The sequence below is a fragment of the Brachyhypopomus gauderio genome, unplaced genomic scaffold (genome assembly GCF_052324685.1).
Source record: "Brachyhypopomus gauderio isolate BG-103 unplaced genomic scaffold, BGAUD_0.2 sc63, whole genome shotgun sequence".
Classification (NCBI taxonomy): Eukaryota; Metazoa; Chordata; class Actinopteri; order Gymnotiformes; family Hypopomidae; genus Brachyhypopomus; species Brachyhypopomus gauderio.
The window spans coordinates 170,877-193,439 of record NW_027506884.1 but is presented as its reverse complement, the minus strand read 5'-3'; the positions used below and the strand labels follow the sequence as shown (position 1 = coordinate 193,439).

General features: G+C 47.1%; 47 non-coding genes across 47 annotated transcripts; all 47 read left to right on the top strand.

The window, feature by feature from the left end:
- The first annotated feature begins 118 nt into the window (after positions 1 to 118).
- On the top strand, positions 119 to 200 carry trnas-gcu (transfer RNA serine (anticodon GCU)). Its single transcript has one exon. It is a non-coding gene; the product is annotated as a tRNA-Ser (tRNA).
- Positions 201 to 2,044: 1,844 nt separating this feature from the next.
- On the top strand, positions 2,045 to 2,126 carry trnas-gcu (transfer RNA serine (anticodon GCU)). The gene has a single exon. It is a non-coding gene; the product is annotated as a tRNA-Ser (tRNA).
- A 132-nt stretch (positions 2,127 to 2,258) lies between these two features.
- Positions 2,259 to 2,340, top strand: trnas-gcu (transfer RNA serine (anticodon GCU)). Its single transcript has one exon. It is a non-coding gene; the product is annotated as a tRNA-Ser (tRNA).
- A 132-nt stretch (positions 2,341 to 2,472) lies between these two features.
- Positions 2,473 to 2,554, top strand: trnas-gcu (transfer RNA serine (anticodon GCU)). Its single transcript has one exon. It is a non-coding gene; the product is annotated as a tRNA-Ser (tRNA).
- A 560-nt stretch (positions 2,555 to 3,114) lies between these two features.
- On the top strand, positions 3,115 to 3,196 carry trnas-gcu (transfer RNA serine (anticodon GCU)). Its single transcript has one exon. It is a non-coding gene; the product is annotated as a tRNA-Ser (tRNA).
- A 132-nt stretch (positions 3,197 to 3,328) lies between these two features.
- On the top strand, positions 3,329 to 3,410 carry trnas-gcu (transfer RNA serine (anticodon GCU)). The gene has a single exon. It is a non-coding gene; the product is annotated as a tRNA-Ser (tRNA).
- A 346-nt stretch (positions 3,411 to 3,756) lies between these two features.
- On the top strand, positions 3,757 to 3,838 carry trnas-gcu (transfer RNA serine (anticodon GCU)). Its single transcript has one exon. It is a non-coding gene; the product is annotated as a tRNA-Ser (tRNA).
- Positions 3,839 to 5,468: 1,630 nt separating this feature from the next.
- On the top strand, positions 5,469 to 5,550 carry trnas-gcu (transfer RNA serine (anticodon GCU)). Its single transcript has one exon. It is a non-coding gene; the product is annotated as a tRNA-Ser (tRNA).
- Positions 5,551 to 6,110: 560 nt separating this feature from the next.
- trnas-gcu (transfer RNA serine (anticodon GCU)) lies at positions 6,111 to 6,192 on the top strand. The gene has a single exon. It is a non-coding gene; the product is annotated as a tRNA-Ser (tRNA).
- A 132-nt stretch (positions 6,193 to 6,324) lies between these two features.
- trnas-gcu (transfer RNA serine (anticodon GCU)) lies at positions 6,325 to 6,406 on the top strand. Its single transcript has one exon. It is a non-coding gene; the product is annotated as a tRNA-Ser (tRNA).
- Positions 6,407 to 6,538: 132 nt separating this feature from the next.
- trnas-gcu (transfer RNA serine (anticodon GCU)) lies at positions 6,539 to 6,620 on the top strand. The gene has a single exon. It is a non-coding gene; the product is annotated as a tRNA-Ser (tRNA).
- A 132-nt stretch (positions 6,621 to 6,752) lies between these two features.
- trnas-gcu (transfer RNA serine (anticodon GCU)) lies at positions 6,753 to 6,834 on the top strand. The gene has a single exon. It is a non-coding gene; the product is annotated as a tRNA-Ser (tRNA).
- A 346-nt stretch (positions 6,835 to 7,180) lies between these two features.
- On the top strand, positions 7,181 to 7,262 carry trnas-gcu (transfer RNA serine (anticodon GCU)). Its single transcript has one exon. It is a non-coding gene; the product is annotated as a tRNA-Ser (tRNA).
- A 132-nt stretch (positions 7,263 to 7,394) lies between these two features.
- trnas-gcu (transfer RNA serine (anticodon GCU)) lies at positions 7,395 to 7,476 on the top strand. The gene has a single exon. It is a non-coding gene; the product is annotated as a tRNA-Ser (tRNA).
- A 132-nt stretch (positions 7,477 to 7,608) lies between these two features.
- trnas-gcu (transfer RNA serine (anticodon GCU)) lies at positions 7,609 to 7,690 on the top strand. Its single transcript has one exon. It is a non-coding gene; the product is annotated as a tRNA-Ser (tRNA).
- Positions 7,691 to 7,822: 132 nt separating this feature from the next.
- Positions 7,823 to 7,904, top strand: trnas-gcu (transfer RNA serine (anticodon GCU)). Its single transcript has one exon. It is a non-coding gene; the product is annotated as a tRNA-Ser (tRNA).
- Positions 7,905 to 8,892: 988 nt separating this feature from the next.
- On the top strand, positions 8,893 to 8,974 carry trnas-gcu (transfer RNA serine (anticodon GCU)). Its single transcript has one exon. It is a non-coding gene; the product is annotated as a tRNA-Ser (tRNA).
- Positions 8,975 to 9,106: 132 nt separating this feature from the next.
- On the top strand, positions 9,107 to 9,188 carry trnas-gcu (transfer RNA serine (anticodon GCU)). The gene has a single exon. It is a non-coding gene; the product is annotated as a tRNA-Ser (tRNA).
- Positions 9,189 to 9,320: 132 nt separating this feature from the next.
- Positions 9,321 to 9,402, top strand: trnas-gcu (transfer RNA serine (anticodon GCU)). The gene has a single exon. It is a non-coding gene; the product is annotated as a tRNA-Ser (tRNA).
- A 346-nt stretch (positions 9,403 to 9,748) lies between these two features.
- On the top strand, positions 9,749 to 9,830 carry trnas-gcu (transfer RNA serine (anticodon GCU)). Its single transcript has one exon. It is a non-coding gene; the product is annotated as a tRNA-Ser (tRNA).
- A 346-nt stretch (positions 9,831 to 10,176) lies between these two features.
- Positions 10,177 to 10,258, top strand: trnas-gcu (transfer RNA serine (anticodon GCU)). The gene has a single exon. It is a non-coding gene; the product is annotated as a tRNA-Ser (tRNA).
- A 132-nt stretch (positions 10,259 to 10,390) lies between these two features.
- trnas-gcu (transfer RNA serine (anticodon GCU)) lies at positions 10,391 to 10,472 on the top strand. Its single transcript has one exon. It is a non-coding gene; the product is annotated as a tRNA-Ser (tRNA).
- Positions 10,473 to 10,604: 132 nt separating this feature from the next.
- On the top strand, positions 10,605 to 10,686 carry trnas-gcu (transfer RNA serine (anticodon GCU)). The gene has a single exon. It is a non-coding gene; the product is annotated as a tRNA-Ser (tRNA).
- Positions 10,687 to 10,818: 132 nt separating this feature from the next.
- On the top strand, positions 10,819 to 10,900 carry trnas-gcu (transfer RNA serine (anticodon GCU)). Its single transcript has one exon. It is a non-coding gene; the product is annotated as a tRNA-Ser (tRNA).
- A 132-nt stretch (positions 10,901 to 11,032) lies between these two features.
- trnas-gcu (transfer RNA serine (anticodon GCU)) lies at positions 11,033 to 11,114 on the top strand. The gene has a single exon. It is a non-coding gene; the product is annotated as a tRNA-Ser (tRNA).
- A 346-nt stretch (positions 11,115 to 11,460) lies between these two features.
- On the top strand, positions 11,461 to 11,542 carry trnas-gcu (transfer RNA serine (anticodon GCU)). Its single transcript has one exon. It is a non-coding gene; the product is annotated as a tRNA-Ser (tRNA).
- A 346-nt stretch (positions 11,543 to 11,888) lies between these two features.
- Positions 11,889 to 11,970, top strand: trnas-gcu (transfer RNA serine (anticodon GCU)). Its single transcript has one exon. It is a non-coding gene; the product is annotated as a tRNA-Ser (tRNA).
- Positions 11,971 to 12,316: 346 nt separating this feature from the next.
- trnas-gcu (transfer RNA serine (anticodon GCU)) lies at positions 12,317 to 12,398 on the top strand. Its single transcript has one exon. It is a non-coding gene; the product is annotated as a tRNA-Ser (tRNA).
- Positions 12,399 to 12,530: 132 nt separating this feature from the next.
- Positions 12,531 to 12,612, top strand: trnas-gcu (transfer RNA serine (anticodon GCU)). Its single transcript has one exon. It is a non-coding gene; the product is annotated as a tRNA-Ser (tRNA).
- A 132-nt stretch (positions 12,613 to 12,744) lies between these two features.
- Positions 12,745 to 12,826, top strand: trnas-gcu (transfer RNA serine (anticodon GCU)). The gene has a single exon. It is a non-coding gene; the product is annotated as a tRNA-Ser (tRNA).
- Positions 12,827 to 12,958: 132 nt separating this feature from the next.
- Positions 12,959 to 13,040, top strand: trnas-gcu (transfer RNA serine (anticodon GCU)). The gene has a single exon. It is a non-coding gene; the product is annotated as a tRNA-Ser (tRNA).
- Positions 13,041 to 13,172: 132 nt separating this feature from the next.
- Positions 13,173 to 13,254, top strand: trnas-gcu (transfer RNA serine (anticodon GCU)). The gene has a single exon. It is a non-coding gene; the product is annotated as a tRNA-Ser (tRNA).
- A 1,416-nt stretch (positions 13,255 to 14,670) lies between these two features.
- trnas-gcu (transfer RNA serine (anticodon GCU)) lies at positions 14,671 to 14,752 on the top strand. The gene has a single exon. It is a non-coding gene; the product is annotated as a tRNA-Ser (tRNA).
- Positions 14,753 to 14,884: 132 nt separating this feature from the next.
- Positions 14,885 to 14,966, top strand: trnas-gcu (transfer RNA serine (anticodon GCU)). The gene has a single exon. It is a non-coding gene; the product is annotated as a tRNA-Ser (tRNA).
- Positions 14,967 to 15,098: 132 nt separating this feature from the next.
- trnas-gcu (transfer RNA serine (anticodon GCU)) lies at positions 15,099 to 15,180 on the top strand. The gene has a single exon. It is a non-coding gene; the product is annotated as a tRNA-Ser (tRNA).
- Positions 15,181 to 15,526: 346 nt separating this feature from the next.
- On the top strand, positions 15,527 to 15,608 carry trnas-gcu (transfer RNA serine (anticodon GCU)). The gene has a single exon. It is a non-coding gene; the product is annotated as a tRNA-Ser (tRNA).
- Positions 15,609 to 15,740: 132 nt separating this feature from the next.
- trnas-gcu (transfer RNA serine (anticodon GCU)) lies at positions 15,741 to 15,822 on the top strand. Its single transcript has one exon. It is a non-coding gene; the product is annotated as a tRNA-Ser (tRNA).
- Positions 15,823 to 15,954: 132 nt separating this feature from the next.
- trnas-gcu (transfer RNA serine (anticodon GCU)) lies at positions 15,955 to 16,036 on the top strand. The gene has a single exon. It is a non-coding gene; the product is annotated as a tRNA-Ser (tRNA).
- Positions 16,037 to 16,382: 346 nt separating this feature from the next.
- Positions 16,383 to 16,464, top strand: trnas-gcu (transfer RNA serine (anticodon GCU)). The gene has a single exon. It is a non-coding gene; the product is annotated as a tRNA-Ser (tRNA).
- Positions 16,465 to 16,596: 132 nt separating this feature from the next.
- trnas-gcu (transfer RNA serine (anticodon GCU)) lies at positions 16,597 to 16,678 on the top strand. The gene has a single exon. It is a non-coding gene; the product is annotated as a tRNA-Ser (tRNA).
- Positions 16,679 to 17,880: 1,202 nt separating this feature from the next.
- trnas-gcu (transfer RNA serine (anticodon GCU)) lies at positions 17,881 to 17,962 on the top strand. Its single transcript has one exon. It is a non-coding gene; the product is annotated as a tRNA-Ser (tRNA).
- Positions 17,963 to 18,950: 988 nt separating this feature from the next.
- trnas-gcu (transfer RNA serine (anticodon GCU)) lies at positions 18,951 to 19,032 on the top strand. The gene has a single exon. It is a non-coding gene; the product is annotated as a tRNA-Ser (tRNA).
- A 774-nt stretch (positions 19,033 to 19,806) lies between these two features.
- Positions 19,807 to 19,888, top strand: trnas-gcu (transfer RNA serine (anticodon GCU)). Its single transcript has one exon. It is a non-coding gene; the product is annotated as a tRNA-Ser (tRNA).
- A 560-nt stretch (positions 19,889 to 20,448) lies between these two features.
- trnas-gcu (transfer RNA serine (anticodon GCU)) lies at positions 20,449 to 20,530 on the top strand. The gene has a single exon. It is a non-coding gene; the product is annotated as a tRNA-Ser (tRNA).
- Positions 20,531 to 20,662: 132 nt separating this feature from the next.
- Positions 20,663 to 20,744, top strand: trnas-gcu (transfer RNA serine (anticodon GCU)). The gene has a single exon. It is a non-coding gene; the product is annotated as a tRNA-Ser (tRNA).
- Positions 20,745 to 21,518: 774 nt separating this feature from the next.
- Positions 21,519 to 21,600, top strand: trnas-gcu (transfer RNA serine (anticodon GCU)). The gene has a single exon. It is a non-coding gene; the product is annotated as a tRNA-Ser (tRNA).
- A 132-nt stretch (positions 21,601 to 21,732) lies between these two features.
- trnas-gcu (transfer RNA serine (anticodon GCU)) lies at positions 21,733 to 21,814 on the top strand. Its single transcript has one exon. It is a non-coding gene; the product is annotated as a tRNA-Ser (tRNA).
- Positions 21,815 to 22,563: the final 749 nt, after the last annotated feature.

Genomic DNA, 22,563 nt, shown 5'->3' with positions numbered 1-22,563 from the left:
AATTTCTGAAAATCGTGTCTCCTCATATAAGTGCAGGACCCACAAGTCAGATAAGCCTCCTTTTGTGCTGTGAAAGTGTTTGCATGTTTGAAATCGCAATTGACACACAACCACAAACGACGAGGTGGCCGAGAGGTTAAGGCGATGGACTGCTAATCCATTGTGCTTAGCACGCGTGGGTTCGAATCCCACCTTCGTCGGTGTTGCTTTCTTTAATTTCTGACCATCGTGTCTCCTGCTGTAACTACAGGACCCACAAGTCAGATAAGCCTCCTTTTGTGCTGTGAAAGTGTTTGCATCTTTGAAATCGCAATCGACACAAAACTGTAATTGACGAGGTGGCCGAGAGGTTAAGGCGATGGACTGCTAATCCATTGTGCATAGCACGCGTGGGTTCGAATCCCACCTTCGTAGGTGTTGCTTTCTTTAATTTCTGACAATCCTGTCTCCTGATGTAAGTGCAGGACCCACAAGTCAGATAAGCCTCCTTTTGTGCTGTGAAAGTGTTTGCATCTTTGAAATCGCAATTGACACACAACCACAAACGACGAGGTGGCCGAGAGGTTAAGGCGATGGACTGCTAATCCATTGTGCATAGCACGTGTGGGTTCGAATCCCACCTTCGTCGGTGTTGCGTTCTTTAATTTCTGACCATCGTGTCTCCTGCTGTAACTACAGGACCCACAAGTCAGAAAAGCCTTCTTTTGTGCTCTGAAAGTGTTTGCTTCTTTGAAATTGCTATCGACACACAACCACAAACGACGAGGTGGCCGAGAGGTTAAGGCGATGGACTGCTAGTCCATTGTGCATAGCACGCGTGGGTTCGAATCCCACCTTCGTCGGTGTTGCTTTCTTTAATTTCTGACCATCGTGTCTCCTGCTGTAACTACAGGACCCACAAGTCAGAAAAGCCTTCTTTTGTTCTGTGAAAGTGTTTGCTTCTTTGAAATTGCTATCGACACACAACCACAAACGACGAGGTGGCCGAGAGGTTAAGGCGATGCACTGCTAATCCATTGTGCATAGCACGCGTGGGTTCGAATCCCACCTTCGTCGGTGTTGCTTTCTTTAATTTCTGACAATCGTTTCTCCTGGTGTAAGTGCAGGACCCACAAGTCATATACGGCTGCTTTTGTGCTGTGAAAGTGTTTGCATCTTTGAAATCGCAATCGACACACAACCACAAACGAAGAGGTGGCCGAGAGGTTAAGGCGATGGACTGCTAATCCATTGTGAATAGCACGCGTGGGTTCGAATCCCACCTTCGTCGGTGTTGCTTTCTTTAATTTCTGACAATCGTGTCTCCTGCTGTAACTACAGGACCCACAAGTCAGAAAAGCCTTCTTTTGTGCTGTGAAAGTGTTTGCTTCTTTGAAATTGCTATCGACACACAACCACAAACGACGAGGTGGCCAAGAGGTTAAGGCGATGGACTGCTAATCCATTGTGCATAGCACGCGTGTGTTCAAATCCCACCTTCGTCGGTGTTGCTTTCTTTAATTTCTGACAATCGTGTCTCCTGATGTAAGTGCAGGACCCACAAGTCAGATAAGCCTCCTTTTGTGCTGTGAAAGTGTTTGCATCTTTGAAATCACAATCGACACACAACTGTAATTGAAGAGGTGGCCGAGAGTTTAAGGCGATGGACTGCTAATCCATTGTGCATAGCACGCGTGGGTTCGAATCCCACCTTCGTCAGTGTTGCTTTCTTTAATTTCTGACAATCGTTTCTCCTGGTGTAAGTGCAGGACCCACAAGTCATATACGGCTGCTTTTGTGCTGTGAAAGTGTTTGCATCTTTGAAATCGCAATCGACACACAACCACAAACAACGAGGTGGCCGAGAGGTTAAGGCGATGGACTGCTAATCCATTGTGCATAGCACGCGTGGGTTTGAATCCCACCTTCGTCGGTGTTGCTTTCTTTAATTTCTGACAATCGTGTCTCCTGCTGTAACTACAGGACCCACAAGTCAGAAAAGCCTTCTTTTGTGCTGTGAAAGTGTTTGCTTCTTTGAAATTGCTATCGACACACCACCACAAACGACGAGGTGGCCGAGAGGTTAAGGCGATGGACTGCTAATCCATTGTGCATAGCACGCGTGGGTTCGAATCCCACCTTCGTCGGTGTTGCTTTCTTTAATTTCTGACCATCGTGTCTCCTGCTGTAACTACAGGGCCCACAAGTCAGAGAAGCCTCCTTTTGTGCTGTGAAAGTGTTTGCATCTTTGAAATTGCAATCGACACACAACCACAAACGACGAGGTGGCCGAGAGGTTAAGGCGATGGACTGCTAATCCATTGTGCATAGCACGCGTGGGTTCGAATCCCACCTTCGTCGGTGTTGCTTTCTTTAATTTCTGACAATCGTTTCTCCTGGTGTAAGTGCAGGACCCACAAGTCATATACGGCTGCTTTTGTGCTGTGAAAGTGTTTGCATCTTTGAAATCGCAATCGACACACAACCACAAACGACGAGGTGGCCGAGAGGTTAAGGCGATGGACTGCTAATCCATTGTGCATAGCACGCGTGGGTTCGAATCCCACCTTCGTCGGTGTTGCTTTCTTTAATTTCTGACAATCGTGTCTCCTGCTGTAACTACAGGACCCACAAGTCAGAAAAGCCTTCTTTTGTGCTGTGAAAGTGTTTGCTTCTTTGAAATTGCTATCGACACACAACCACAAACGACGAGGTGGCCAAGAGGTTAAGGCGATGGACTGCTAATCCATTGTGCATAGCACGCGTGGGTTCGAATCCCACCTTCGTCGGTGTTGCTTTCTTTAATTTCTGACCATCGTGTCTCCTGCTGTAACTACAGGACCCACAAGTCAGAAAAGCCTTCTTTTGTGCTGTGAAAGTGTTTGCTTCTTTGAAATTGCTATCGACACACAACCACAAACGACGAGGTGGCCGAGAGGTTAAGGCGAAGGGCTGCTAATCCATTGTGCATAGCACGCGTGGGTTCGAATCCCACCTTCGTCGGTGTTGCTTTCTTTAATTTCTGACAATCATGTCTCCTGATATAAGTGCAGGACCCACAAGTCAGAGAATCCTCCTTTTGTGCTGTGAAAGTGTTTGCATCTTTGAAATCGCAATCGACACACAACCACAAATGACGAGGTGGCCGAGAGGTTAAGGCGATGGACTGCTAATCCATTGTGCATAGCACGCGTGGGTTCGAATCCCACCTTCGTCGGTGTTGCTTTCTTTAATTTCTGACAATCGTGTCTCCTCATATAAGTGCAGGACCCACAAGTCAGATAAGCCTCCTTTTGTGCTGTGAAAGTGTTTGCATCTTTGAAATCGCAATTGACACACAACCACAAACGACGAGGTGGCCGAGAGGTTAAGGCGATGGACTGCTAATCCATTGTGCATAGCACGCGTGGGTTCGAATCCCACCTTCGTCGGTGTTGCTTTCTTTAATTTCTGACCATCGTGTCTCCTGCTGTAACTACAGGACCCACAAGTCAGAAAAGCCTTCTTTTGTGCTGTGAAAGTGTTTGCTTCTTTGAAATTGCTATCGACACACAACCACAAACGACGAGGTGGCCGAGAGGTTAAGGCGATGGACTGCTAATCCATTGTGCATAGCACGCGTGGGTTCGAATCCCACCTTCGTAGGAGTTGCTTTCTTTAATTTCTGAAAATCGTGTCTCCTCATATAAGTGCAGGACCCACAAGTCAGATAAGCCTCCTTTTGTGCTGTGAAAGTGTTTGCATGTTTGAAATCGCAATTGACACACAACCACAAACGACGAGGTGGCCGAGAGGTTAAGGCGATGGACTGCTAATCCATTGTGCTTAGCACGCGTGGGTTCGAATCCCACCTTCGTCGGTGTTGCTTTCTTTAATTTCTGACCATCGTGTCTCCTGCTGTAACTACAGGACCCACAAGTCAGATAAGCCTCCTTTTGTGCTGTGAAAGTGTTTGCATCTTTGAAATCGCAATCGACACAAAACTGTAATTGACGAGGTGGCCGAGAGGTTAAGGCGATGGACTGCTAATCCATTGTGCATAGCACGCGTGGGTTCGAATCCCACCTTCGTAGGTGTTGCTTTCTTTAATTTCTGACAATCCTGTCTCCTGATGTAAGTGCAGGACCCACAAGTCAGATAAGCCTCCTTTTGTGCTGTGAAAGTGTTTGCATCTTTGAAATCGCAATTGACACACAACCACAAACGACGAGGTGGCCGAGAGGTTAAGGCGATGGACTGCTAATCCATTGTGCATAGCACGTGTGGGTTCGAATCCCACCTTCGTCGGTGTTGCGTTCTTTAATTTCTGACCATCGTGTCTCCTGCTGTAACTACAGGACCCACAAGTCAGAAAAGCCTTCTTTTGTGCTCTGAAAGTGTTTGCTTCTTTGAAATTGCTATCGACACACAACCACAAACGACGAGGTGGCCGAGAGGTTAAGGCGATGGACTGCTAGTCCATTGTGCATAGCACGCGTGGGTTCGAATCCCACCTTCGTCGGTGTTGCTTTCTTTAATTTCTGACCATCGTGTCTCCTGCTGTAACTACAGGACCCACAAGTCAGAAAAGCCTTCTTTTGTTCTGTGAAAGTGTTTGCTTCTTTGAAATTGCTATCGACACACAACCACAAACGACGAGGTGGCCGAGAGGTTAAGGCGATGCACTGCTAATCCATTGTGCATAGCACGCGTGGGTTCGAATCCCACCTTCGTCGGTGTTGCTTTCTTTAATTTCTGACAATCGTTTCTCCTGGTGTAAGTGCAGGACCCACAAGTCATATACGGCTGCTTTTGTGCTGTGAAAGTGTTTGCATCTTTGAAATCGCAATCGACACACAACCACAAACGAAGAGGTGGCCGAGAGGTTAAGGCGATGGACTGCTAATCCATTGTGCATAGCACGCGTGGGTTCGAATCCCACCTTCGTCGGTGTTGCTTTCTTTAATTTCTGACAATCGTGTCTCCTGCTGTAACTACAGGACCCACAAGTCAGAAAAGCCTTCTTTTGTGCTGTGAAAGTGTTTGCTTCTTTGAAATTGCTATCGACACACAACCACAAACGACGAGGTGGCCAAGAGGTTAAGGCGATGGACTGCTAATCCATTGTGCATAGCACGCGTGGGTTTGAATCCCACCTTTGTCGGTGTTGCTTTCTTTAATTTCTGACCATCGTGTCTCCTGCTGTAACTACAGGACCCACAAGTCAGAAAAGCCTTCTTTTGTGCTGTGAAAGTGTTTGCTTCTTTGAAATTGCTATCGACACACAACCACAAACGACGAGGTGGCCGAGAGGTTAAGGCGAAGGGCTGCTAATCCATTGTGCATAGCACGCGTGGGTTCGAATCCCACCTTCGTCGGTGTTGCTTTCTTTAATTTCTGACAATCGTGTCTCCTTATATAAGTGCAGGACCCACAAGTCAGAGAATCCTCCTTTTGTGCTGTGAAAGTGTTTGCATCTTTGAAATTGCAATCGAAACACAACCACAAATGACGAGGTGGCCGAGAGGTTAAGGCGATGGACTGCTAATCCATTGTGCATAGCACGCGTGGGTTCGAATCCCACCTTCGTCGGTGTTGCTTTCTTTAATTTCTGACAATCGTGTCTCCTCATATAAGTGCAGGACCCACAAGTCAGATAAGCCTCCTTTTGTGCTGTGAAAGTGTTTGCATCTTTGAAATCGCAATTGACACACAACCACAAACGACGAGGTGGCCGAGAGGTTAAGGCGATGGACTGCTAATCCTTTGTGCATAGCACGCGTGGGTTCGAATCCCACCTTCGTCGGTGTTGCTTTCTTTAATTTCTGACCATCGTGTCTCCTGCTGTAACTACAGGACCCACAAGTCAGAAAAGCCTTCTTTTGTGCTGTGAAAATGTTTGCTTCTTTGAAATTGCTATCGACACACAACCACAAACGACGAGGTGGCCGAGAGGTTAAGGCGATGGACTGCTAATCCGTTGTGCATAGCACGCGTGGGTTCGAATCCCACCTTCGTAGGTGTTGCTTTCTTTAATTTCTGACAATCGTGTCTCCTCATATAAGTGCAGGACCCACAAGTCAGATAAGCCTCCTTTTGTGCTGTGAAAGTGTTTGCATGTTTGAAATCGCAATTGACACACAACAACAAACGACGAGGTGGCCGAGAGGTTAAGGCGATGGACTGCTAATCCATTGTGCATAGCACGCGTGGGTTCGAATCCCACCTTCGTCGGTGTTGCTTTCTTTAATTTCTGACCATCGTGTCTCCTGCTGTAACTACAGGACCCACAAGTCAGATAAGCCTCCTTTTGTGCTGTGAAAGTGTTTGCATCTTTGAAATCGCAATCGACACAAAACTGTAATTGACGAGGTGGCCGAGAGGTTAAGGCGATGGACTGCTAATCCATTGTGCATAGCACGCGTGGGTTCGAATCCCACCTTCGTCGGTGTTGCTTTCTTTAATTTCTGACAATCCTGTCTCCTGATGTAAGTGCAGGACCCACAAGTCAGATAAGCCTCCTTTTGTGCTGTGAAAGTGTTTGCATCTTTGAAATCGCAATTGACACACAACCACAAACGACGAGGTGGCCGAGAGGTTAAGGCGATGGACTGCTAATCCATTGTGCATAGCACGCGTGGGTTCGAATCCCACCTTCGTCGGTGTTGCTTTCTTTAATTTCTGACCATCGTGTCTCCTGATGTAAGTGCAGGACCCACAAGTCAGATAAGCCTTCTTTTGTGCTCTGAAAGTGTTTGCTTCTTTGAAATTGCTATCGACACACAACCACAAACGACGAGGTGGCCGAGAGGTTAAGGCGATGGACTGCTAATCCATTGTGCATAGCACGCGTGGGTTCGAATCCCACCTTCGTCGGTGTTGCGTTCTTTAATTTCTGACCATCGTGTCTCCTGCTGTAACTACAGGACCCACAAGTCAGAAAAGCCTTCTTTTGTGCTCTGAAAGTGTTTGCTTCTTTGAAATTGCTATCGACACACAACCACAAACGACGAGGTGGCCGAGAGGTTAAGGCGATGGACTGCTAGTCCATTGTGCATAGCACGCGTGGGTTCGAATCCCACCTTCGTCGGTGTTGCTTTCTTTAATTTCTGACCATCGTGTCTCCTGCTGTAACTACAGGACCCACAAGTCAGAAAAGCCTTCTTTTGTTCTGTGAAAGTGTTTGCTTCTTTGAAATTGCTATCGACACACAACCACAAACGACGAGGTGGCCGAGAGGTTAAGGCGATGGACTGCTAATCCATTGTGCATAGCACGCGTGGGTTCGAATCCCACCTTCGTCGGTGTTGCTTTCTTTAATTTCTGACAATCGTTTCTCCTGGTGTAAGTGCAGGACCCACAAGTCATATACGGCTGCTTTTGTGCTGTGAAAGTGTTTGCATCTTTGAAATCACAATCGACACACAACCACAAACGACGAGGTGGCCGAGAGGTTAAGGCGATGGACTGCTAATCCATTGTGCATAGCACGCGTGGGTTCGAATCCCACCTTCGTCGGTGTTGCTTTCTTTAATTTCTGACAATCGTGTCTCCTGCTGTAACTACAGGACCCACAAGTCAGAAAAGCCTTCTTTTGTGCTGTGAAAGTGTTTGCTTCTTTGAAATTGCTATCGACACACAACCACAAACGACGAGGTGGCCGAGAGGTTAAGGCGATGGACTGCTAATCCATTGTGCATAGCACGCGTGGGTTCGAATCCCACCTTCGTCGGTGTTGCTTTCTTTAATTTCTGACCATCGTGTCTCCTGCTGTAACTACAGGACCCACAAGTCAGATAAGCCTCCTTTTGTGCTGTGAAAGTGTTTGCATCTTTGAAATCGCAATCGACACACAACTGTAATTGACGAGGTGGCCGAGAGGTTAAGGCGATGGACTGCTAATCCATTGTGCATAGCACGCGTGGGTTCGAATCCCACCTTCGTCGGTGTTGCTTTCTTTAATTTCTGACCATCGTGTCTCCTGATGTAAGTGCAGGACCCACAAGTCAGATAAGCCTTCTTTTGTGCTCTGAAAGTGTTTGCTTCTTTGAAATTGCTATCGACACACAACCACAAACGACGAGGTGGCCGAGAGGTTAAGGCGATGGACTGCTAGTCCATTGTGCATAGCACGCGTGGGTTCGAATCCCACCTTGGTCGGTGTTGCTTTCTTTAATTTCTGACCATCGTGTCTCCTGCTGTAACTACAGGACCCACAAGTCAGAAAAGCCTTCTTTTGTGCTGTGAAAGTGTTTGCTTCTTTGAAATTGCTATCGACACACAACCACAAACGACGAGGTGGCCGAGAGGTTAAGGCGATGGACTGCTAATCCATTGTGCATAGCACGCGTGTGTTCAAATCCCACCTTCGTCGGTGTTGCTTTCTTTAATTTCTGACAATCGTGTCTCCTGATGTAAGTACAGGACCCACAAGTCAGATAAGCCTCCTTTTGTGCTGTGAAAGTGTTTGCTTCTTTGAAATTGCTATCGACACACAACCACAAAGGACGAGGTGGCCGAGAGGTTAAGGCGATGGACTGCTAATCCATTGTGCATAGCACGCGTGTGTTCAAATCCCACCTTCGTCAGTGTTGCTTTCTTTAATTTCTGACAATCGTGTCTCCTGATGTAAGTGCAGGACCCACAAGTCAGATAAGCCTCCTTTTGTGCTGTGAAAGTGTTTGCATCTTTGAAATCACAATCGACACACAACTGTAATTGAAGAGGTGGCCGAGAGTTTAAGGCGATGGACTGCTAATCCATTGTGCATAGCACGCGTGGGTTCGAATCCCACCTTCGTCGGTGTTGCTTTCTTTAATTTCTGACCATCGTGTCTCCTGCTGTAACTACAGGACCCACAAGTCAGATAAGCCTCCTTTTGTGCTGTGAAAGTGTTTGCATCTTTGAAATCGCAATCGACACAAAACTGTAATTGACGAGGTGGCCGAGAGGTTAAGGCGATGGACTGCTAATCCATTGTGCATAGCACGCGTGGGTTCGAATCCCACCTTCGTCGGTGTTGCTTTCTTTAATTTCTGACAATCCTGTCTCCTGATGTAAGTGCAGGACCCACAAGTCAGATAAGCCTCCTTTTGTGCTGTGAAAGTGTTTGCATCTTTGAAATCGCAATTGACACACAACCACAAACGACGAGGTGGCCGAGAGGTTAAGGCGATGGACTGCTAATCCATTGTGCATAGCACGCGTGGGTTCGAATCCCACCTTCGTCGGTGTTGCTTTCTTTAATTTCTGACCATCGTGTCTCCTGATGTAAGTGCAGGACCCACAAGTCAGATAAGCCTTCTTTTGTGCTCTGAAAGTGTTTGCTTCTTTGAAATTGCTATCGACACACAACCACAAACGACGAGGTGGCCGAGAGGTTAAGGCGATGGACTGCTAATCCATTGTGCATAGCACGCGTGGGTTCGAATCCCACCTTCGTCGGTGTTGCGTTCTTTAATTTCTGACCATCGTGTCTCCTGCTGTAACTACAGGACCCACAAGTCAGAAAAGCCTTCTTTTGTGCTCTGAAAGTGTTTGCTTCTTTGAAATTGCTATCGACACACAACCACAAACGACGAGGTGGCCGAGAGGTTAAGGCGATGGACTGCTAGTCCATTGTGCATAGCACGCGTGGGTTCGAATCCCACCTTCGTCGGTGTTGCTTTCTTTAATTTCTGACCATCGTGTCTCCTGCTGTAACTACAGGACCCACAAGTCAGAAAAGCCTTCTTTAGTTCTGTGAAAGTGTTTGCTTCTTTGAAATTGCTATCGACACACAACCACAAACGACGAGGTGGCCGAGAGGTTAAGGCGATGGACTGCTAATCCATTGTGCATAGCACGCGTGGGTTCGAATCCCACCTTCGTCGGTGTTGCTTTCTTTAATTTCTGACAATCGTTTCTCCTGGTGTAAGTGCAGGACCCACAAGTCATATACGGCTGCTTTTGTGCTGTGAAAGTGTTTGCATCTTTGAAATCACAATCGACACACAACCACAAACGACGAGGTGGCCGAGAGGTTAAGGCGATGGACTGCTAATCCATTGTGCATAGCACGCGTGGGTTCGAATCCCACCTTCATCGGTGTTGCTTTCTTTAATTTCTGACCATCGTGTCTCCTGCTGTAACTACAGGACCCACAAGTCAGATAAGCCTCCTTTTGTGCTGTGAAAGTGTTTGCATCTTTGAAATCGCAATCGACACAAAACTGTAATTGACGAGGTGGCCGAGAGGTTAAGGCGATGGACTGCTAATCCATTGTGCATAGCACGCGTGGGTTCGAATCCCACCTTCGTCGGTGTTGCTTTCTTTAATTTCTGACCATCGTGTCTCCTGCTGTAACTACAGGACCCACAAGTCAGAAAAGCCTTCTTTTGTGCTGTGAAAGTGTTTGCATCTTTGAAATCGCAATCGACACAAAACTGTAATTGACGAGGTGGCCGAGAGGTTAAGGCGATGGACTGCTAATCCATTGTGCATAGCACGCGTGGGTTCGAATCCCACCTTCGTCGGTGTTGCTTTCTTTAATTTCTGACCATCGTGTCTCCTGCTGTAACTACAGGACCCACAAGTCAGATAAGCCTCCTTTTGTGCTGTGAAAGTGTTTGCATCTTTGAAATCGCAATCGACACAAAACTGTAATTGACGAGGTGGCCGAGAGGTTAAGGCGATGGACTGCTAATCCATTGTGCATAGCACGCGTGGGTTCGAATCCCACCTTCGTCGGTGTTGCTTTCTTTAATTTCTGACAATCCTGTCTCCTGATGTAAGTGCAGGACCCACAAGTCAGATAAGCCTCCTTTTGTGCTGTGAAAGTGTTTGCATCTTTGAAATCGCAATTGACACACAACCACAAACGACGAGGTGGCCGAGAGGTTAAGGCGATGGACTGCTAATCCATTGTGCATAGCACGCGTGGGTTCGAATCCCACCTTCGTCGGTGTTGCTTTCTTTAATTTCTGACCATCGTGTCTCCTGATGTAAGTGCAGGACCCACAAGTCAGATAAGCCTTCTTTTGTGCTCTGAAAGTGTTTGCTTCTTTGAAATTGCTATCGACACACAACCACAAACGACGAGGTGGCCGAGAGGTTAAGGCGATGGACTGCTAATCCATTGTGCATAGCACGCGTGGGTTCGAATCCCACCTTCGTCGGTGTTGCGTTCTTTAATTTCTGACCATCGTGTCTCCTGCTGTAACTACAGGACCCACAAGTCAGAAAAGCCTTCTTTTGTGCTCTGAAAGTGTTTGCTTCTTTGAAATTGCTATCGACACACAACCACAAACGACGAGGTGGCCGAGAGGTTAAGGCGATGGACTGCTAGTCCATTGTGCATAGCACGCGTGGGTTCGAATCCCACCTTCGTCGGTGTTGCTTTCTTTAATTTCTGACCATCGTGTCTCCTGCTGTAACTACAGGACCCACAAGTCAGAAAAGCCTTCTTTAGTTCTGTGAAAGTGTTTGCTTCTTTGAAATTGCTATCGACACACAACCACAAACGACGAGGTGGCCGAGAGGTTAAGGCGATGGACTGCTAATCCATTGTGCATAGCACGCGTGGGTTCGAATCCCACCTTCGTCGGTGTTGCTTTCTTTAATTTCTGACAATCGTTTCTCCTGGTGTAAGTGCAGGACCCACAAGTCATATACGGCTGCTTTTGTGCTGTGAAAGTGTTTGCATCTTTGAAATCACAATCGACACACAACCACAAACGACGAGGTGGCCGAGAGGTTAAGGCGATGGACTGCTAATCCATTGTGCATAGCACGCGTGGGTTCGAATCCCACCTTCATCGGTGTTGCTTTCTTTAATTTCTGACCATCGTGTCTCCTGCTGTAACTACAGGACCCACAAGTCAGATAAGCCTCCTTTTGTGCTGTGAAAGTGTTTGCATCTTTGAAATCGCAATCGACACAAAACTGTAATTGACGAGGTGGCCGAGAGGTTAAGGCGATGGACTGCTAATCCATTGTGCATAGCACGCGTGGGTTCGAATCCCACCTTCGTCGGTGTTGCTTTCTTTAATTTCTGACCATCGTGTCTCCTGCTGTAACTACAGGACCCACAAGTCAGAAAAGCCTTCTTTTGTGCTGTGAAAGTGTTTGCTTCTTTGAAATTGCTATCGACACACAACCACAAACGACGAGGTGGCCGAGAGGTTAAGGCGATGGACTGCTAATCCATTGTGCATAGCACGCGTGTGTTCAAATCCCACCTTTGCCGGTGTTGCTTTCTTTAATTTCTGACAATCGTGTCTCCTCATATAAGTGCAGGACCCACAAGTCAGATAAGCCTCCTTTTGTGCTGTGAAAGTGTTTGCATCTTTGAAATCGCAATTGACACACAACCACAAACGACGAGGTGGCCGAGAGGTTAAGGCGATGGACTGCTAATCCATTGTGCATAGCACGCGTGGGTTCGAATCCCACCTTCGTCGGTGTTGCTTTCTTTAATTTCTGACAATCGTGTCTCCTCATATAAGTGCAGGACCCACAAGTCAGATAAGCCTCCTTTTGTGCTGTGAAAGTGTTTGCATCTTTGAAATCGCAATTGACACACAACCACAAACGACGAGGTGGCCGAGAGGTTAAGGCGATGGACTGCTAATCCATTGTGCATAGCACGCGTGGGTTCGAATCCCACCTTCGTCGGTGTTGCTTTCTTTAATTTCTGACCATCGTGTCTCCTGCTGTAACTACAGGACCCACAAGTCAGATAAGCCTCCTTTTGTGCTGTGAAAGTGTTTGCATCTTTGAAATCGCAATCGACACAAAACTGTAATTGACGAGGTGGCCGAGAGGTTAAGGCGATGGACTGCTAATCCATTGTGCATAGCACGCGTGGGTTCGAATCCCACCTTCGTCGGTGTTGCTTTCTTTAATTTCTGACAATCCTGTCTCCTGATGTAAGTGCAGGACCCACAAGTCAGATAAGCCTCCTTTTGTGCTGTGAAAGTGTTTGCATCTTTGAAATCGCAATTGACACACAACCACAAACGACGAGGTGGCCGAGAGGTTAAGGCGATGGACTGCTAATCCATTGTGCATAGCACGCGTGGGTTCGAATCCCACCTTCGTCGGTGTTGCTTTCTTTAATTTCTGACCATCGTGTCTCCTGCTGTAACTACAGGACCCACAAGTCAGAAAAGCCTTCTTTTGTTCTGTGAAAGTGTTTGCTTCTTTGAAATTGCTATCGACACACAACCACAAACGACGAGGTGGCCGAGCGGTTAAGGCGATGGACTGCTAATCCATTGTGCATAGCACGCGTGGGTTCGAATCCCACCTTCGTCGGTGTTGCTTTCTTTAATTTCTGACCATAGTGTCTCCTGCTGTAACTACAGGACCCACAAGTCAGAAAAGCCTTCTTTTGTGCTGTGAAAGTGTTTGCTTCTTTGAAATTGCTATCGACACACAACCACAAAGGACGAGGTGGCCGAGAGGTTAAGGTGATGGACTGCTAATCCATTGTGCATAGCACGCGTGTGTTCAAATCCCACCTTCGTCGGTGTTGCTTTCTTTAATTTCTGACAATCGTGTCTCCTGATGTAAGTGCAGGACCCACAAGTCAGATAAGCCTCCTTTTGTGCTGTGAAAGTGTTTGCATCTTTGAAATCACAATCGACACACAACTGTAATTGAAGAGGTGGCCGAGAGTTTAAGGCGATGGACTGCTAATCCATTGTGCATAGCACGCGTGGGTTCGAATCCCACCTTCGTCAGTGTTGCTTTCTTTAATTTCTGACAATCGTTTCTCCTGGTGTAAGTGCAGGACCCACAAGTCATATACGGCTGCTTTTGTGCTGTGAAAGTGTTTGCATCTTTGAAATCGCAATCGACACACAACCACAAACGACGAGGTGGCCGAGAGGTTAAGGCGATGGACTGCTAATCTATTGTGCATAGCACGCGTGGGTTCGAATCCCACCTTCCTCGTTGTTGCTTTCTTTAATTTCTGACAATCGTGTCTCCTGCTGTAACTACAGGACCCACAAGTCAGAAAAGCCTTCTTTTGTGCTGTGAAAGTGTTTGCTTCTTTGAAATTGCTATCGACACACAACCACAAACGACGAGGTGGCCGAGAGGTTAAGGCGATGGACTGCTAATCCATTGTGCATAGCACGCGTGTGTTCAAATCCCACCTTCGTCGGTGTTGCTTTCTTTAATTTCTGACAATCGTGTCTCCTGATGTAAGTACAGGACCCACAAGTCAGATAAGCCTCCTTTTGTGCTGTGAAAGTGTTTGCTTCTTTGAAATTGCTATCGACACACAACCACAAAGGACGAGGTGGCCGAGAGGTTAAGGCGATGGACTGCTAATCCATTGTGCATAGCACGCGTGTGTTCAAATCCCACCTTCGTCGGTGTTGCTTTCTTTAATTTCTGACAATCGTGTCTCCTGATGTAAGTGCAGGACCCACAAGTCAGATAAGCCTCCTTTTGTGCTGTGAAAGTGTTTGCATCTTTGAAATCACAATCGACACACAACTGTAATTGAAGAGGTGGCCGAGAGTTTAAGGCGATGGACTGCTAATCCATTGTGCATAGCACGCGTGGGTTCGAATCCCACCTTCGTCGGTGTTGCTTTCTTTAATTTCTGACCATCGTGTCTCCTGCTGTAACTACAGGACCCACAAGTCAGATAAGCCTCCTTTTGTGCTGTGAAAGTGTTTGCATCTTTGAAATCGCAATCGACACAAAACTGTAATTGACGAGGTGGCCGAGAGGTTAAGGCGATGGACTGCTAATCCATTGTGCATAGCACGCGTGGGTTCGAATCCCACCTTCGTCGGTGTTGCTTTCTTTAATTTCTGACAATCCTGTCTCCTGATGTAAGTGCAGGACCCACAAGTCAGATAAGCCTCCTTTTGTGCTGTGAAAGTGTTTGCATCTTTGAAATCGCAATTGACACACAACCACAAACGACGAGGTGGCCGAGAGGTTAAGGCGATGGACTGCTAATCCATTGTGCATAGCACGCGTGGGTTCGAATCCCACCTTCGTCGGTGTTGCTTTCTTTAATTTCTGACCATCGTGTCTCCTGATGTAAGTGCAGGACCCACAAGTCAGATAAGCCTTCTTTTGTGCTCTGAAAGTGTTTGCTTCTTTGAAATTGCTATCGACACACAACCACAAACGACGAGGTGGCCGAGAGGTTAAGGCGATGGACTGCTAATCCATTGTGCATAGCACGCGTGGGTTCGAATCCCACCTTCGTCGGTGTTGCGTTCTTTAATTTCTGACCATCGTGTCTCCTGCTGTAACTACAGGACCCACAAGTCAGAAAAGCCTTCTTTTGTGCTCTGAAAGTGTTTGCTTCTTTGAAATTGCTATCGACACACAACCACAAACGACGAGGTGGCCGAGAGGTTAAGGCGATGGACTGCTAGTCCATTGTGCATAGCACGCGTGGGTTCGAATCCCACCTTCGTCGGTGTTGCTTTCTTTAATTTCTGACCATCGTGTCTCCTGCTGTAACTACAGGACCCACAAGTCAGAAAAGCCTTCTTTTGTTCTGTGAAAGTGTTTGCTTCTTTGAAATTGCTATCGACACACAACCACAAACGACGAGGTGGCCGAGAGGTTAAGGCGATGGACTGCTAATCCATTGTGCATAGCACGCGTGGGTTCGAATCCCACCTTCGTCGGTGTTGCTTTCTTTAATTTCTGACAATCGTTTCTCCTGGTGTAAGTGCAGGACCCACAAGTCATATACGGCTGCTTTTGTGCTGTGAAAGTGTTTGCATCTTTGAAATCACAATCGACACACAACCACAAACGACGAGGTGGCCGAGAGGTTAAGGCGATGGACTGCTAATCCATTGTGCATAGCACGCGTGGGTTCGAATCCCACCTTCGTCGGTGTTGCTTTCTTTAATTTCTGACCATCGTGTCTCCTGCTGTAACTACAGGACCCACAAGTCAGATAAGCCTCCTTTTGTGCTGTGAAAGTGTTTGCATCTTTGAAATCGCAATCGACACAAAACTGTAATTGACGAGGTGGCCGAGAGGTTAAGGCGATGGACTGCTAATCCATTGTGCATAGCACGCGTGGGTTCGAATCCCACCTTCGTCGGTGTTGCTTTCTTTAATTTCTGACCATCGTGTCTCCTGCTGTAACTACAGGACCCACAAGTCAGAAAAGCCTTCTTTTGTGCTGTGAAAGTGTTTGCTTCTTTGAAATTGCTATCGACACACAACCACAAACGACGAGGTGGCCGAGAGGTTAAGGCGATGGACTGCTAATCCATTGTGCATAGCACGCGTGTGTTCAAATCCCACCTTCGCCGGTGTTGCTTTCTTTAATTTCTGACAATCGTGTCTCCTGATGTAAGTGCAGGACCCACAAGTCAGATAAGCCTCCTTTTGTGCTGTGAAAGTGTTTGCATCTTTGAAATCGCAATTGACACACAACCACAAACGACGAGGTGGCCGAGAGGTTAAGGCGATGGACTGCTAATCCATTGTGCATAGCACGCGTGGGTTCGAATCCCACCTTCGTCGGTGTTGCTTTCTTTAATTTCTGACCATCGTGTCTCCTGCTGTAACTACAGGACCCACAAGTCAGAAAAGCCTTCTTTTGTGCTCTGAAAGTGTTTGCTTCTTTGAAATTGCTATCGACACACAACCACAAACGACGAGGTGGCCGAGAGGTTAAGGCGATGGACTGCTAATCCATTGTGCATAGCACGCGTGGGTTCGAATCCCACCTTCGTCGGTGTTGCGTTCTTTAATTTCTGACCATCGTGTCTCCTGCTGTAACTACAGGACCCACAAGTCAGAAAAGCCTTCTTTTGTGCTCTGAAAGTGTTTGCTTCTTTGAAATTGCTATCGACACACAACCACAAACGACGAGGTGGCCGAGAGGTTAAGGCGATGGACTGCTAATTCATTGTGCATAGCAAGCGTGGGTTCGAATCCCACCTTCGTCGGTGTTGCTTTCTTTCATTTCTGACCATCGTGTCTCCTGCTGTAACTACAGGACCCACAAGTCAGAAAAGCCTTCTTTTGTGCTCTGAAAGTGTTTGCTTCTTTGAAAATGCTATCGACACTCAACCACAAAGGACGAGGTGGCCGAGAGGTTAAGGCGATGGACTGCTAATCCATTGTGCATAGCACGCGTGGGTTCGAATCCCACCTTCGTTGGTGTTGCTTTCTTTAATTTCTGACCATCGTGTCTCCTGCTGTAACTACAGGACCCACAAGTCAGAAAAGCCTTCTTTTGTGCTCTGAAAGTGTTTGCTTCTTTGAAATTGCTATCGACACACAACCACAAATGACGAGGTGGCCGAGAGGTTAAGGCGATGGACTGCTAATCCATTGTGCATAGCACGCGTGGGTTCGAATCCCACCTTCGTCTGTGTTGCTTTCTTTAATTTCTGACAATCGTGTCTCCTGATATAAGTGCAGGACCCACAAGTCAGAGAAGCCTCCTTTTGTGCTGTGAAAGTGTTTGCATCTTTGAAATCGCAATCGACACACAACCACAAACAACGAGGTGGCCGAGAGGTTAAGGCGATGGACTGCTAATCCATTGTGCATAGCACGCGTGGGTTCGAATCCCACCTTCGTCGGTGTTGCTTTCTTTAATTTCTGACAATCGTTTCTCCTGGTGTAAGTGCAGGACCCACAAGTCATATACGGCTGCTTTTGTGCTGTGAAAGTGTTTGCATCTTTGAAATCGCAATCGACACACAACCACAAACGACGAGGTGGCCGAGAGGTTAAGGCGATGGATTGCTAATCCATTGTGCATAGCACGCGTGGGTTCGAATCCCACCTTCGTCGGTGTTGCGTTCTTTAATTTCTGACCATCGTGTCTCCTGCTGTAACTACAGGACCCACAAGTCAGAAAAGCCTTCTTTTGTGCTCTGAAAGTGTTTGCTTCTTTGAAATTGCTATCGACACACAACCACAAACGACGAGGTGGCCGAGAGGTTAAGGCGATGGACTGCTAATCCATTGTGCATAGCACGCGTGGGTTCGAATCCCACCTTCGTCGGTGTTGCTTTCTTTAATTTCTGACCATCGTGTCTCCTGCTGTAACTACAGGACCCACAAGTCAGAAAAGCCTTCTTTTGTGCTCTGAAAGTGTTTGCTTCTTTGAAATTGCTATCGACACACAACCACAAACGACGAGGTGGCCGAGAGGTTAAGGCGATGGACTGCTAATTCATTGTGCATAGCAAGCGTGGGTTCGAATCCCACCTTCGTCGGTGTTGCTTTCTTTCATTTCTGACCATCGTGTCTCCTGCTGTAACTACAGGACCCACAAGTCAGAAAAGCCTTCTTTTGTGCTCTGAAAGTGTTTGCTTCTTTGAAAATGCTATCGACACTCAACCACAAAGGACGAGGTGGCCGAGAGGTTAAGGCGATGGACTGCTAATCCATTGTGCATAGCACGCGTGGGTTCGAATCCCACCTTCGTTGGTGTTGCTTTCTTTAATTTCTGACCATCGTGTCTCCTGCTGTAACTACAGGACCCACAAGTCAGAAAAGCCTTCTTTTGTGCTCTGAAAGTGTTTGCTTCTTTGAAAATGCTATCGACACACAACCACAAATGACGAGGTGGCCGAGAGGTTAAGGCGATGGACTGCTAATCCATTGTGCATAGCACGCGTGGGTTCGAATCCCACCTTCGTCTGTGTTGCTTTCTTTAATTTCTGACAATCGTGTCTCCTGATATAAGTGCAGGACCCACAAGTCAGAGAAGCCTCCTTTTGTGCTGTGAAAGTGTTTGCATCTTTGAAATCGCAATCGACACACAACCACAAACAACGAGGTGGCCGAGAGGTTAAGGCGATGGACTGCTAATCCATTGTGCATAGCACGCGTGGGTTCGAATCCCACCTTCGTCGGTGTTGCTTTCTTTAATTTCTGACAATCGTTTCTCCTGGTGTAAGTGCAGGACCCACAAGTCATATACGGCTGCTTTTGTGCTGTGAAAGTGTTTGCATCTTTGAAATCGCAATCGACACACAACCACAAACGACGAGGTGGCCGAGAGGTTAAGGCGATGGACTGCTAATCCATTGTGCATAGCACGCGTGGGTTCGAATCCCACCTTCGTCGTTCTTGCTTTCTTTAATTTCTGACAATCGTGTCTCCTGCTGTAACTACAGGACCCACAAGTCAGAAAAGCCTTCTTTTGTGCTGTGAAAGTGTTTGCTTCTTTGAAATTGCTATCGACACACAACCACAAACGACGAGGTGGCCGAGAGGTTAAGGCGATGGACTGCTAATCCATTGTGCATAGCACGCGTGTGTTCAAATCCCACCTTCGCCGGTGTTGCTTTCTTTAATTTCTGACAATCGTGTCTCCTGATGTAAGTGCAGGACCCACAAGTCAGATAAGCCTCCTTTTGTGCTGTGAAAGTGTTTGCTTCTTTGAAATTGCTATCGACACACAACCACAAAGGACGAGGTGGCCGAGAGGTTAAGGCGATGGACTGCTAATCCATTGTGCATAGCACGCGTGTGTTCAAATCCCACCTTCGTCGGTGTTGCTTTCTTTAATTTCTGACAATCGTGTCTCCTGATGTAAGTGCAGGACCCACAAGTCAGATAAGCCTCCTTTTGTGCTGTGAAAGTGTTTGCATCTTTGAAATCACAATCGACACACAACTGTAATTGAAGAGGTGGCCGAGAGTTTAAGGCGATGGACTGCTAATCCATTGTGCATAGCACGCGTGGGTTCGAATCCCACCTTCGTCAGTGTTGCTTTCTTTAATTTCTGACAATCGTTTCTCCTGGTGTAAGTGCAGGACCCACAAGTCATATACGGCTGCTTTTGTGCTGTGAAAGTGTTTGCATCTTTGAAATCGCAATCGACACATAACCACAAACGACGAGGTGGCCGAGAGGTTAAGGCGATGGACTGCTAATCCATTGTGCATAGCACGCGTGGGTTCGAATCCCACCTTCGTCGTTGTTGCTTTCTTTAATTTCTGACAATCGTGTCTCCTGCTGTAACTACAGGACCCACAAGTCAGAAAAGCCTTCTTTTGTGCTGTGAAAGTGTTTGCATCTTTGAAATCGCAATTGACACACAACCACAAACGACGAGGTGGCCGAGAGGTTAAGGCGATGGACTGCTAATCCATTGTGCATAGCACGCGTGGGTTCGAATCCCACCTTTGTCGGTGTTGCTTTCTTTAATTTCTGACCATCGTGTCTCCTGCTGTAACTACAGGACCCACAAGTCAGAAAAGCCTTCTTTTGTGCTGTGAAAGTGTTTGCTTCTTTGAAATTGCTATCGACACACAACCACAAACGACGAGGTGGCCGAGAGGTTAAGGCGATGGACTGCTAATCCATTGTGCATAGCACGCGTGGGTTCGAATCCCACCTTCGTAGGTGTTGCTTTCTTTAATTTCTGACAATTGTGTCTCCTCATATAAGTGCAGGACCCACAAGTCAGATAAGCCTCCTTTTGTGCTGTGAAAGTGTTTGCATGTTTGAAATCGCAATTGACACACAACCACAAACGACGAGGTGGCCGAGAGGTTAAGGCGATGGACTGCTAATCCATTGTGCATAGCACGCGTGGGTTCGAATCCCACCTTCGTCGGTGTTGCTTTCTTTAATTTCTGACCATCGTGTCTCCTGCTGTAACTACAGGACCCACAAGTCAGATAAGCCTCCTTTTGTGCTGTGAAAGTGTTTGCATCTTTGAAATCGCAATCGACACACAACTGTAATTGACGAGGTGGCCGAGAGGTTAAGGCGATGGACTGCTAATCCATTGTGCATAGCACGCGTGGGTTCGAATCCCACCTTCGTCGGTGTTGCTTTCTTTAATTTCTGACCATCGTGTCTCCTGCTGTAACTACAGGACCCACAAGTCAGAAAAGCCTTCTTTTGTGCTGTGAAAGTGTTTGCTTCTTTGAAATTGCTATCGACACACAACCACAAAGGACGAGGTGGCCGAGAGGTTAAGGCGATGGACTGCTAATCCATTGTGCATAGCACGCGTGTGTTCAAATCCCACCTTCGTTGGTGTTGCTTTCTTTAATTTCTGACAATCGTGTCTCCTGATGTAAGTGCAGGACCCACAAGTCAGATAAGCCTCCTTTTGTGCTGTGAAAGTGTTTGCATCTTTGAAATCACAATCGACACACAACTGTAATTGAAGAGGTGGCCGAGAGTTTAAGGCGATGGACTGCTAATCCATTGTGCATAGCACGCGTGGGTTCGAATCCCACCTTCGTCAGTGTTGCTTTCTTTAATTTCTGACAATCGTTTCTCCTGGTGTAAGTGCAGGACCCACAAGTCATATACGGCTGCTTTTGTGCTGTGAAAGTGTTTGCATCTTTGAAATCGCAATCGACACACAACCACAAACAACGAGGTGGCCGAGAGGTTAAGGCGATGGACTGCTAATCCATTGTGCATAGCACGCGGGGGTTTGAATCCCACCTTCGTCGGTGTTGCTTTCTTTAATTTCTGACAATCGTGTCTCCTGCTGTAACTACAGGACCCACAAGTCAGAAAAGCCTTCTTTTGTGCTGAGAAAGTGTTTGCTTCTTTGAAATTGCTATCGACACACAACCACAAACGACGAGGTGGCCGAGAGGTTAAGGCGATGGACTGCTAATCCATTGTGCATAGCACGCGTGGGTTCGAATCCCACCTTCGTCGGTGTTGCTTTCTTTAATTTCTGACCATCGTGTCTCCTGCTGTAACTACAGGACCCACAAGTCAGATAAGCCTCCTTTTGTGCTGTGAAAGTGTTTGCATCTTTGAAATCGCAATCGACACACAACTGTAATTGACGAGGTGGCCGAGAGGTTAAGGCGATGGACTGCTAATCCATTGTGCATAGCACGCGTGGGTTCGAATCCCACCTTCGTCGGTGTTGCTTTCTTTAATTTCTGACCATCGTGTCTCCTGCTGTAACTACAGGACCCACAATTCAGAAAAGCCTTCTTTTGTGCTGTGAAAGTGTTTGCTTCTTTGAAATTGCTATCGACACACAACCACAAAGGACGAGGTGGCCGAGAGGTTAAGGCGATGGACTGCTAATCCATTGTGCATAGCACGCGTGTGTTCAAATCCCACCTTCGTTGGTGTTGCTTTCTTTAATTTCTGACAATCGTGTCTCCTGATGTAAGTGCAGGACCCACAAGTCAGATAAGCCTCCTTTTGTGCTGTGAAAGTGTTTGCATCTTTGAAATCACAATCGACACACAACTGTAATTGAAGAGGTGGCCGAGAGTTTAAGGCGATGGACTGCTAATCCATTGTGCATAGCACGCGTGGGTTCGAATCCCACCTTCGTCAGTGTTGCTTTCTTTAATTTCTGACAATCGTTTCTCCTGGTGTAAGTGCAGGACCCACAAGTCATATACGGCTGCTTTTGTGCTGTGAAAGTGTTTGCATCTTTGAAATCGCAATCGACACACAACCACAAACAACGAGGTGGCCGAGAGGTTAAGGCGATGGACTGCTAATCCATTGTGCATAGCACGCGTGGGTTTGAATCCCACCTTCGTCGGTGTTGCTTTCTTTAATTTCTGACAATCGTGTCTCCTGCTGTAACTACAGGACCCACAAGTCAGAAAAGCCTACTTTTGTGCTGTGAAAGTGTTTGCTTCTTTGAAA